General features: G+C 51.5%; 1 pseudogene; it reads left to right on the forward strand.

The window, feature by feature from the left end:
* Positions 1-9478: 9478 nt before the first annotated feature.
* The window catches only part of LOC149365250 (uncharacterized), a 19265-nt pseudogene continuing 17104 nt past the window's right edge, over positions 9479-11639 (forward strand).

The raw sequence follows: 11639 nt of genomic DNA on the forward strand, positions 1-11639 counted from the left end.
CATCCAGTTTGAAAACCGCCTCGTTCTGTACTGAGCATAGAGTTTCTTACTATTAATAAATAGTAATAGTAATAGTAAGAAACTCTATGGTACTGAGGGAAGTTGCCGCAAAAACCGTGTAGGCGCTGGACACTGCGTACCGCGCCCACTGAGGAAGACAGAAAGGTAGAACACCCAGATAAGCACTTGGAGGGGCTTCAGGTCGGCTCGCCCGATAACTGCGAAAGCGTAAAAATTCAAGACACGTGAAATCATTCTCCACCTCCGGCGGCATTTTGACTGTTTTATTTTAAAATAAAAAGTTTATGATACACAAAAAAATTCGCTTATATTCATTCTTGCTTTTCCTGCCGCTTTGGCTTTTGCCTGGGTTTGCTCCGTTAGTAGATCGCTTTATTTCTCAACTCCTTGCAACTCTTGTTTCCTGCGGCCAACTTTGCACGAAAAGTGACATTTATCATAGATTTAACGGCTTTTGTGTGATTTAATGACAGACGGTGAATTGCATGTTTCTATTTTTGAGTCTGTCTAAACTGTATCGTCTACAGTCCCATGGACACACCTACGCCGCTGCGGGTCGCACATATTCGTGACAAATTTTTTGCGCTTGCATATTTTTCTTCGAACAAATTTTTAAGCGGATACAAAAAATGCTACAAAAAATACAAAAATGCTATGGATGAATTGGAAATGTCACCCGCCCAACCTTTGCGTGGTACTACCTGAAAAGTTCAGGGTTTAACCGCCAACGATTCAGAGCTTCCCCACCAGAGCATGTGCACTTCTGCTCTAATAACTATGACAAGCGTCAGTGCTAACCTTTGGCAATTCGGTAAAGAAGCTTGTTATTTCCAGAGATGCCCTTTGGCGCTTCCTGGCCGTCGAACCGTGTCGTCTCCCGTCTCCCCTCGGCAATGAAGATGATGCGGGACGACGATTGATCGGGAGAGAAACAAGTCAAAGTATATTTACAACAGTCTATTTACACGAGTAAGTTGTCATATGTAGTACGAGTACACGAGCTCGAGTAATATTGTACGAGTACGTTGTAACACGAGTACGAGTCTGTTTCACGTCCTCTGTCCAATTCAGACCGCGGCTCTGGTCTATCGGCTGTAACAATACTATTGGTTGCTCTCCCGGTCACGTACAGGACACCCTGCAACGTGGCCTAGATCTCATTGACTCCTTTCTCACCACCGCTGGCCTCTCTCCTGCTCCCGAAAAATCCGAGCTTCTCCTTCTCAACCATTCCTCATACCAGCGCTCACACAACCACTTCGTCTCTCTCCACCTTTCTGGCTCTCCCATTCCTGTCGTCACGCAGTGCAAAGTTCTTGGCTTTCCTTTGCATGCGGCCAAGAACGTGCAAGCCCTCCACCACGCTGTCACCACCTGCCACTCCGTAACTCACCTACTGCGGCGCGTGGTCACTCGGCGCTCAGGTCTCCACGAGGCTCACGCGTGCCGAGTTGCCCACGCGCTGGCCCTCAACAAGGTCTTGTACTTTGCACCCTACATTTCCTTCAATCAGACTCAACTTAACACTCTCGAGACTGTCCTTGTGGGCCTCTACAAGGCAGCTCTCAACCTCCCTATCACTACTTCTACTGCTAAGATCTTTGCCACAGACCTCTTTCATCCTCTCCGTTCTCTTCTCTCTCTCCATCGTGACTCGCAGCTTGCCCGCCTTTCCCTTACCCGTCAGGGTCAGTGGTTACTGACTCAAGCGGGTATCTCGCCCATTCCCATCGCCCCTTTTACCTCTCCTATTCCAACCCCTGCTCCCAATCTTCGTATCCTCCCCCTCCCGACCAACATGTCCCCCGTCCTGCACGCCGGCCGTCGTCATGCGGCCGCGCAGCACCATTCCCCTCTCTTTGATACCCAGGGTGTAGCCTACACGGATGCCTCCTTCGTGGCTCCTCGAGGTTCCTGCGGCTACGCCCTGTACCATCCCCACCTCCCCGCTCCTGAAACCCACACCAGCGGTCCGTACCTACACCCTCCGGATGCACTGTCCGTCGAGGTCCTCGCCATTGCACATGCCCTTCAGTCATTTGCTCTCCTTCCCTCTCTTCAAGAGTACACAGTCTATTCAGACTCACAAGCCGCTATACACCACATACAGAAACGCACCCTAACACCTTCTCTCCAACAGGAGGTCGAACGAGCGGTCTCTGCATTGCAGCCTTCCATCGTTTTCCTCCGCTGGGTCCCTGGGCATTCAGGGATTGACGGCAATGAGCTGGCCCATCAGCTCACCCGAGACACACTTTTCCGGGCACCGTTGATCCCCTGGCCCAAGCCCTCGGAGGACGGTGGGAGACTAACCCTTAGCCGCACCATAAAAGAGGTCTACCTCGAGCTCCGCCTAGACAAACGCCTTTACCATCCCCCTCATCTATCGCTCACGGTGCCGGAGGCTCGCCTTCTTCGGCACATCCAAATGAATGCAGTTATCACCCCGTCTCGCCTCTTTCTTCATCGCTATCGATCAGACCCTTCCTGTCCCAACTGTCCCTGTATCTATGCGGACCTGGCCCATTGCCTCTTTTATTGCCCGGCTGCTCAGCAGTCGGGTTCGTACCCCCCCACCTTCTTTATCCACCACCACCTGGCTCGACTGGCTTGGCGCTGAAGGGGAGGAAGAACAGCGACTTCTGGTCGCCCAGGCGGTCAACATGCTCGGCCTGTAAATTATGGCCGAATAAAGGTCTCTTACTACTACTACTAACAAGAGCCCAGTGTTTACCAGCGAATATCTGTGTGTGTGTGTGTGTGTGTGTGTGGGGGGGGGGGGGTGTATACGGCGCTTAATTTCGGAGCGGGCCCGGTCAACGCCTCCTGAAACCGGTTATCTCCGCCCCCCCCCCCCCCCCCGCCCCCTCTCTACCTGCCTATTTCAGCGGTGTCCGTCTGTGTGAAGCCTCTGAGTAGCAGGTGTAACTGGGTCAGTGGACACCTCAATCGCTCTATGAGGTACGTCCCGGAGATGTCCACCTGCAAGAAAGAAAGTACTTTCACAAAATATTTCGTGCTTAGCAGGTGTCTGCCGAGATGTGAGACTGCGCCATTTCCTTCCCTCAAAAAAAAAAAAAAAAAGAAAGCTAGAGCAAAGCTTATTGCCTTCTTCCAACATGACGTGGCCGCGCACTCGAACGACGCCGTCTGCGTCTCAGTCCAAGCATTTCTGGTTGTTTAACGTCCCAAAGCGACTCGGGATATGAGAGACGCCGTAGTGAAGGGCTCTGGAAATTTCGACCGCCTGGGGTTCTTTAACGTGCACTGACAACGCACAGTACACGCAGGCCTCTAGAATTTCGCCTATGCTGACGATATCACGATGTGTATCAATCGTGGCAGTGACTCGGAAATCGAAGCTAAACTACAAAAGACAACTGACATAACAGTCAAATATATGTCGGAAAGGGGACTCGCCTGCTCCCCAAATAAGTCAGAAATTTTCGTATATATACAATCCAAAAAGGCTCAGATGCAAGGCGCGAGCAAATATTCGATCGTGAGTAGAAGAGATCCGGAAGATAGAGCAGATAAGGGTCTTCGGCTTGACGCTACAGACACACGGCTTCATTGGGGAAACTATCAAACAGCTAGAGCGCCATGCGGTGCTGACGTCGAATATCATCAAAAGAATAGCGAGGAAAGGACGGGGGCTGAAAGAAAGGAACCTGGTGAGGCTGGTGCATGCCTTTGTATTCAGTAGGATCGTATACGCGACGCAGCATTTGGACCTAAAGATGGCTGAAAAAGCCGAGACAGATGCGCTGATACGTAGATGCGTAAAGCGAGCGCTAGGACGAGTCTCTTGTCGCCCAGTGTGCACAACACTTGGTCAGAAATGGCAGAAGCGGTGCGTGCGTAGCTCGGATACGGGGGCTCAGCGGCACGAAACCTGGCCGGGCGCTACTCGACAGGGTTGAGCGGCCAGTGGGGGATCTGCCCCAAAGGCTGAGTTGGACAGAAACGCCAGGGAGAAGTTGGTAATGCCACCATTACCGAGGAACATGCACCCTGAACACAGTGCAGTCAGGAGAGAGAAAAAAGAGCCATTGGCCGACGCCACATACAACAACATGCAGCACAAACTGGTGGCGTACACAGACGCGGTGGTGGACGGGCAAGGGGAAGAGGTTACGGCCGCAACGATCAGAACCAAGCTTGCGTGAGCACGAAAGCAACGTTCATAATCAGCGATAGCAAAAATGCCACCCTAAATTTCTGCAACGGCGTGATTTCGCCCTCTGCTGCGAGAGCAAGCAGGTTAATCTGGACGCCGGCACACGGCTCCGTCCCTGGCAACGAGGCGGCACACCAGCTAGCCCGGGGTATTCACCGCCGGACTGGTTCGGGACCCCTCGACCAAGGGAGCGGAGACCGCATGGTGAAATTGGGAGAGATTGCACAACACTACAGACTAGAGCTCAGGCTGGCGCCACCGCCAGACGCGACGTTTAGATAATAAATAGGCGATAGCCTGGAGGCGACTCCAAACCCATACAACCCGAATCCAGTTCTCATGAACGCAGTGTTCCCCGAATTAAGATCGGCTCAGTTACTGCGGCGAGAGGGGGTCCCTCGACAACATTGTCTGGAAATGCTCTTTTTCCCGGGAAGCAGTGGCGTAGCCAGAAATTTTATTCGGGGATGGGGGGCTCATGTTGCAGCACGGCCTCCTCGTGGAATTTGTGGAGGGAACACTGCGGCGAGAGGGGGTCCCTCGACCACATTGTCTGGAAATGCTCTTTTTCCCGGGAAGCAGTGGCGTAGCCAGAAATTTTATTCGGGGATGGGGGGCTCATGTTGCAGCACGGCCTCCTCGTGGAATTTGTGGAGGGAACACTGCGGCGAGAGGGGGTCCCTCGACAACATTGTCTGGAAATGCTCTTTTTCCCGGGAAGCAGTGGCGTAGCCAGAAATTTTATTCGTGGATGGGGGGCTCATGTTGCAGCACGGCCTCCTCGTGGAATTTGTGGAGGGATCAAACGCAAGAATGATAACTGCACTGCCACTGAAAATGCCATTGTGTATTAAATAACGCTGCGCACTGTCTAGAAAAGTGAAATATGTATTTTTTTTAAAATAAAAGAATGTATTCGTATGTTTTAAAAATCGTGGCAGACATAACTGATAGCAATACTTCCATGTTTTTGCGTATTTGATAAGTAAAGAAAATATCGCATGAGAGCTATATCAGTCCGAAACGAGCAAAGCAGTGCATGCCGCTGATATGAAAAACGTAAAGGCCATGAAATGAGCAAGTAGAGGGAGGACAAATATTTTAATGAATCTTTGTCGTTCAAGAACCTTTACATTTTTGTACATATGCAACGGTCAGGGAAAAATCTTAATGACGCTGTCCTTCGTTCCAGTGTACTGCGCAGCAGCAGCTGTCACCGGTCATGCATGTATTGCGAGTAAATGCACCGAAATTTTAGTCGCAGCAGTGAGCACATGCATGCATTTTCGTTAAAATTTTTGAGATGTGTAACCAACTAGCCCGCCAGTTCGTCCTGAATAAACGAGGAGTTGTGCTAAATATGCAAAATGTAAGAGGAATAAATTGAAGTTCCCGATTTGAAAATCTAAAGCACGACTTTTGAGATCTCAGTGCAGCGTTCGCGTCAGAACTTTATGAGAACTTTATACCCAGTAAGTTTCGGAATTGAAATGCGTGGCTCCGTAGACGCCGCGGCCGCCGCGAGATGCCCCGGCGAGCCCATTTGCCACCGAGAGGCCCTTGAAAGTTTGTGCTAGGATGGGGCATCTTGCGTTACGTGACTCCAGGTGTATGGGAGCTGCCACAAAATCCAACCCGAGTTAGCAATGTTCGCACCAAAATGAATTTTCTAGTCTGGAAAAGACATTTTAGGTGACAAAATACAGAATGGCTTCCAGCACCTGTGGTTGTCTTGGTGAGCGGTGCGTGACAGTTTAAAAAAAGAAGGGCACTGAATATCGACAGTGAAGTAGCCTGGGAAGCCTTGCCGCGGACCCCGAGACCCAGCGGAAGCTCGTCCGACTGGCTGAGGAGGCCGCCGAGGAACAACGTCCCGGCCAGCACCCCCGGGGCCGGCAGAGCCACCGCGGTGGCTGCGTCCAAGCATTTCTGCCTTCGCCACCCGCCACGGCACCGTCGGCCGTCACCGCCAGCAGTGCGGTCTTCCACCTTCAGCTCGGATATCACGACGCTTTAGACTTTCACAGACTGCGGCATATATTACTAGCGCTGAAGTACATGCACAGGACAGCGAGCAGAAACACACAGGCGTCTGTCCTGTGTGTTTCTGCCCGCTGTCCTTTGTGTGTATTTTAGCGCTAGTAATATATGTCGCAGTCTGTGAATCAAAAGCACCAACGAGCCGACTTTATCCTTTAATTTCGACTTTCCCGTCGGAGTGGAAAATGTTCTTTAGATGGCGAACCTTACGAGCACCGGCACGGCTATAGTTACTTCTAGTTCACTGTAGGCACGGCACACACTTTTCTCGCTTCCCGAAGCGACGTGACCTCAACCTCAACGTCTGTCTGTTACAGCGCGCCAAAGCAGGCGCGCACGTAGCTTCTACAGCACAAGTGTCCTCTCTCCCTCCCGCCGAGACGCGCGTCGTCATTGGTCAGGCGCTGAAGAAACGTCTCGAACCTTCCGGGGGCTTCTCCGCCAGTGGTGAGTGACCGCCGCCTCCGAGCGATGAGGAGAGGATGCGTACAAGGTTCTCCTCCTTCGCACCGCGCCGACTTGACAAAAATGTGCGCCGAGTTTCGTGATGACACACGAGCCGCCCAGCGCGTTTGAGTATTATGCAATGCAGCCTACGGGAGGGCACCAAAATTTGTACTTTTTTTTAGATTTTAGAACTGTATAGCGTCGTAACACGGATTGACATCGAAATAGCTGGTATTGCCTGATATATGAAAGATGACACCTGGTAGCTAGTTACGCTGGAGAAATGGATAGGGTGATTTCACGTAAGATCGAGAGAAGCGTGGCTGCTCGATCACTTCAGTTTATTTCAATTTTTTATATATTGTTGCCCGATGACTGGAAAAAAGAGATCTGCCATTGCAATTGGTTTTACCCCCATTTTTTTTCCTAAGCACCCGAAATCAACAATGACGAAGTGGTGTAGTGCCGCGAGCACGTGTTCTGCTATTTTGGCCAACTTTGGACTTTTATTTATTTATTTTCTATACCCCCAGTCGCCGAAGCATTATAAAGGCTTAAAAATACGGTCAATGCTACCGTGCGGCTAATCAGGAGAATCGCCAATCGTAAGAGAGGTGTTAAGGAAAAAGACTTGTGTAAGCTAGTGCAGGCATTTGTGCTCAGTAGAATAGTGTATGCGACGCCTTATTTGAAGCTGGACGCGGCGGAAAAAGGAAAGGTGGAGGCTATGATTAGGCAGGCGTATAAAGCGGCCCTTGGGTTGCCTCAGAATGCGTCTACCGAAAGGCTGCTGGGATTAGGGGTGCACAACACCCTAGAAGAACTACGGGAGGCGCACTTGGTTATGCAGCTCGGTAGGCTTTCAAAAACAAAAGCAGGGAGGGACATATTGGAAAGGATCGGCATTGGAGTTGACGTTCCAGCCGGTGACACGAAAATTCAGGTGAGGCGGGAAATGCACAAGGGCTTGTACATAAAACCTTTGCCCAAGAACATGCATCCAATACATCACGAGGACCGCAGGAAGGCAAGAGCCAAAGCTTTACATGCTAAGTACGGGAAGTACAACGGGGCAGTCTATGTAGATGTCGCCGAGTATAAGAACAAGGATGCATTTGCAATTGCGGTGGTGGACGGGCGGGGCCACTTGATCGCCTCTGGATCAGTCAAAACCCGCTCCCCAGAAACTGCAGAGGAAGCGGCAATAGCACTAGCTATGACTAGTAGTAATGCTGACCTGATCTTCAGCGATTCAAAAACAGCCATCCGAAATTTGGCGAGGGGCAGAATATCTGTCACAGCGGCGCGGTTGTTGAATCGGGCCACGGAGCGAGGGATTACGGAGGCGGAAATTGTCTGGGTACCTGCACACTCTGGGAACCCTGGGAACGAGACGGCTCACATGAATGCTCGAGGTTTCGTCAGCCGAGTAGGTGAGCCGGACGTCCCGGGAAGGTCCACGAGAGATGGGCTGGTATCCTTTCATGACATTACTACTCATTTCAGACTTAACCGGAGGATTTACCCACCCCCGGACAAGCAATTGGTGAAGGCGCAGGAATGCGTCTGGCGCCGATTGCAGACCAGATGTTTCTTCAACCCATACGTGTTGAGCAAAATCTACCCGGACATTCAGCCGGAGTGCAAATGGTGTCACGAATTGGCAACCTATGACCACGTATTATGGAGCTGTAGCATAGCACCGCCACCGGCGGACATTATGCGTGATCCTTCCCTCGAGCAGTGGGAGGCCGTGCTGGCCAGCTCAGACCCGGTCGTCCAGACCAGGGCCGTGGAGTGGGCCACCCAGGTCGCCGTCAGCCACGGGTTGATGGCCATCTAACACGGAATCGTCCACACATGCTCTCTGACGAAAATAAAGTTTTTCCATCCATCCATCCATAGAGGGGATTGGGATGACATAAATCGTAAAAAAAAAAAAAAACAAGCAGCGGGAATTGTAGCGAACAAACGCAATATGATACAAAATTTACGAGCAGTGAATTAGCGCACAATACAAACATTAGCAAAGCTGATCATAGCGTAATGGAAGTAGTGCAAATTTTTTACCAATAAGCTAGGACACCCTGCAGACATGAGCAAAACGTATCATGGCAAAAAGAAGGAATAAAACGGGCTACTTGTGAAAAAAACTAAACGAAATCCCGAAACAAAAATTCAGACAGTGGCTGGCGAAAAAAAAAATGGTTAATTTACACAGTGTCTGCGGGAAGGTGTTGGAGTCATTTAATGTACGCGGCATGATCGAATAAAAAAGAGTGTTTGTGTGGCAGTGACTCAGGTGAATCTATAGTGTTGGTGATAAACTAGTGACGAACGATACGCTGGCGCTGATATAAAGTGGCTGACGGGACGAGTTTTTTTTTCTTTGGTGGTGTCCGCTTTTTTTCGCTCCATTGTACTTCGGTTCCTGTCGGGAAGCGTGCGGCTGGAAACAGCGACATCGCCCTCGGCGACTCCCCGTCGCCCGTGTGAATGTGCCAGAGCAGAAGATGCGACCCCATCGCTCAGTCACTCTAAGCCGACCCGGAAAAATTTCGGGAGCCTATGCTTCCTCCCTTCAAAAGGCGCGCTTGAGGTGTCGTATCAAGATGTGTGACAGTTACTGCGCCATTTCCTTTCCTTTAAAACCACTGACTGGATTTATTAGCAGTATGCTTGTTGGTAGTATCATTAATCAACAGACTTTGTTGTAATGTAGTCGAGCCTGGTGGAGAAGAAGAAGAAGAAGAAGAAGCGGCTCTCCGTCGCTGTTGTGCAGGCAGGAGGATGCGCTCTGCAGGACGCCCTTCTGTCCTTCCCGTCGCCCGGACAGATGCGTGGCAGCCTGGACCGGCGATCCCTCCGGCTGTCCTCTCACCTGCGACGACGCATCGTGGCCAGGCAGTGCTCGGCAAGCCGGCACGGTGAGGTGCTTGTGCGCGTCGTCTGTGGTGGGTGAATGCGAAGGAAAGCACTACCAGAGATGGCAACAAAAATAGGGTGGCGTCATCAAGCAGCCGTAGGCGCACACAGCAAGCTGAGGACCACCACTTCAGAGACTCTATATACACTCGCCACTGGCCGACCTCCACGTGGCGCCAGTTTTCCAGACAACATTCGTACCAAAATTATTGCGCAACCATTTGTCGTACAGCGTTCGGGTGATGTCATACGATTTCTCGTCGCGTAGGCTAGCTTCCGAGTTGGAACGTGATGCCGAATTCTGTAATGCATGCCCAAACATTACGCGAAACAATGCCCCCAGGGACAGTAATTCTTTCTCAATCCCACACGTAAGCCGTCTTAGGTGCCTGTGGCGATATACTTTTTTATCTCGCGAGCGCAGGCGCAAACCAGTCAGGCTCGTGTGGTCTACGCAGCCTCCGCACCGCTGGGAAGCCGCTGCACCACAGACACGGTAGCAGTCACCACTGCAGCTGATGAGCGTCCACCCGTCACAAACAGGAATGCATCTGATTGCTCGCAACGGAAAACACTACGCGTCGCCTTGCAATGTGAAAACAAATTTTCATGGGTTAGTTGGTTGGTAAACATTTATTAAAACAGCCAAGGGTCCGAAGGCCCACATCTAGGGGTCGGCCAAGACTTCTTGGAATCTGGCAGCCCCTAGAGCGAGACCGATGAGCGCTCGTTGGTCGTCCAGGGTAGAGCTGCGCAGACGAGCCTCCCGGCTATGTTGTGTGGGTGTTGGCACGTGTTGTCGTGGACAAGTCCCCGCCTCTTGGAGGGCAATCATTTCTGGGCGATCTCTGTGTTGCAGAAGCTGTTTTCGGTGAAGCCCCGACAGTTCCACTGCCAGAGGGTGAGACGGGTGGAAGTGTTATTGCGAGCCATGTTGGTTGAAGCGTTGCTTCGCAGCTTCAGGGTCTCACAGAGGCCATCGATAGGTTGACACGTACACAACAAGCTCATGGTGCAAGCTTCATGCAGGTCGAAACGCGAATTTTCATGGGGGGCGCAAGACTGCCAGGTCCGTAATGTTTCCTGTCGATCAGGCTAGGACACCTGGGAGGAATCCGCAAGGCCCACCTTATATAAAAGGAAAATGCAACCGTGCCCAATCTTTTGAACACACTGTCTCCTCTTTCGAACGGTTTGTCGCCCCATGATGTCCAGCCAAAAGTATACAAAACAAGAAAGTCCGCCGAGACGCTTAAGACTGCTTATTGTCTCGCATGACTCGGTGGACACCCGAACCGTGCCGTAAGTGAAGGGAGGAAGGTGGGAGCGAAAGAGGTGCCGTAGTGGAGGTATCAGGAGTAATTTCGACCAGCTGGGGATCTTTGCGTGCACTGACATCGCAAAGCACACGGGCGCCTTTTGTATTTCGCCTCCATCGAAAGGCCGAGTTCGCTGCCACTCCATATCCAGCACACCACTCCCATGGAAGACAGGTTTCACATCCCAGAACTGTAGAGACGCGCCCTCAATGTGCGACCTCTTCCAGCCAACATGTCACACGAAGAACATAGTGGTCGGCGCCTGGCACGAGCGGAAGCCCTAGCCCGACATTATGGCAACAAAACAGGTGTACGCCTCCGGCCCTCACCACGGAGGATGGTACACGGTCGCGGTAGTTAACAGCAACACAGTTAACGGCCTCACCTTCAGAGCCCGCAGTGCAACACAAGCAGAAGAGGTCGGGATTGCTCTCTCGGCCTCACGTTCCGATTCAAAATACATAATCACCGACTCGCGAGGGGCCTGTCGGAACTTCGAACAAGGCTGCACTCCCTTCCTAGCTTATCGAATCTGCCAAAATTGCATACGCGATACGGATCCCGCACACCGTTACCTTGTATGGGCCCCTGCTCATCAGGAGTTGGCAGGAAACGAGGCAGCAGATGCAGTCGCCCGCGCGCTCTCTCTTTCCCTCCCCACCAGACCAAGAACCCGATATCAATCCGGTCTATACCTTCAAAGATAT

Source organism: Amblyomma mixtum, chromosome 1, assembly GCF_055824585.1.
Source record: "Amblyomma mixtum isolate Tamu chromosome 1, ASM5582458v1, whole genome shotgun sequence".
NCBI classification, from domain to species: Eukaryota; Metazoa; Arthropoda; class Arachnida; order Ixodida; family Ixodidae; genus Amblyomma; species Amblyomma mixtum.